Genomic DNA, 335 nt, shown 5'->3' with positions numbered 1-335 from the left:
TTAAGCTTTCTCTTTATGTCAAAGAATGTTTTATTATTTTATTTATATACATGACTAAAAATTTTTCTCCAGTGATTCTCTAACAAGGATGATCTGGCTCCCCCAGGGGTTATCTGGCAATACCTGGAGATATTCTGGGTTGTCACAACTTGGGGGTTGGTATTGGCATCTAGTGGGTAGAGATCAGGCATACTGCTAAATCCTACATATCACAGGACAGCTCCCATCACAAAGAATTATCTAACCTAATCTGTCTATAGTACAGAGGTTGAGAAACTCTTTTTTCCCCTCTAAAACAGAGTCCCATAAGGGTAGTAATTACTTCATCCACAATA

General features: G+C 37.9%; 1 protein-coding gene across 1 annotated transcript in view; it reads right to left on the bottom strand.

The window, feature by feature from the left end:
• The window catches only part of USP25 (ubiquitin specific peptidase 25), a 173,247-nt gene that overhangs the window by 7,877 nt on the left and 165,035 nt on the right, over positions 1-335 (bottom strand). The window lies entirely within an intron of this gene.

Source organism: Propithecus coquereli, unplaced genomic scaffold (genome assembly GCF_000956105.1).
Source record: "Propithecus coquereli isolate 6110/MARCELLA unplaced genomic scaffold, Pcoq_1.0 Scaffold263, whole genome shotgun sequence".
In the NCBI taxonomy this organism is placed as follows: Eukaryota; Metazoa; Chordata; class Mammalia; order Primates; family Indriidae; genus Propithecus; species Propithecus coquereli.
Note: the sequence above shows the minus strand (reverse complement) of the source record. Positions and strands in the feature narration are given on the sequence as shown.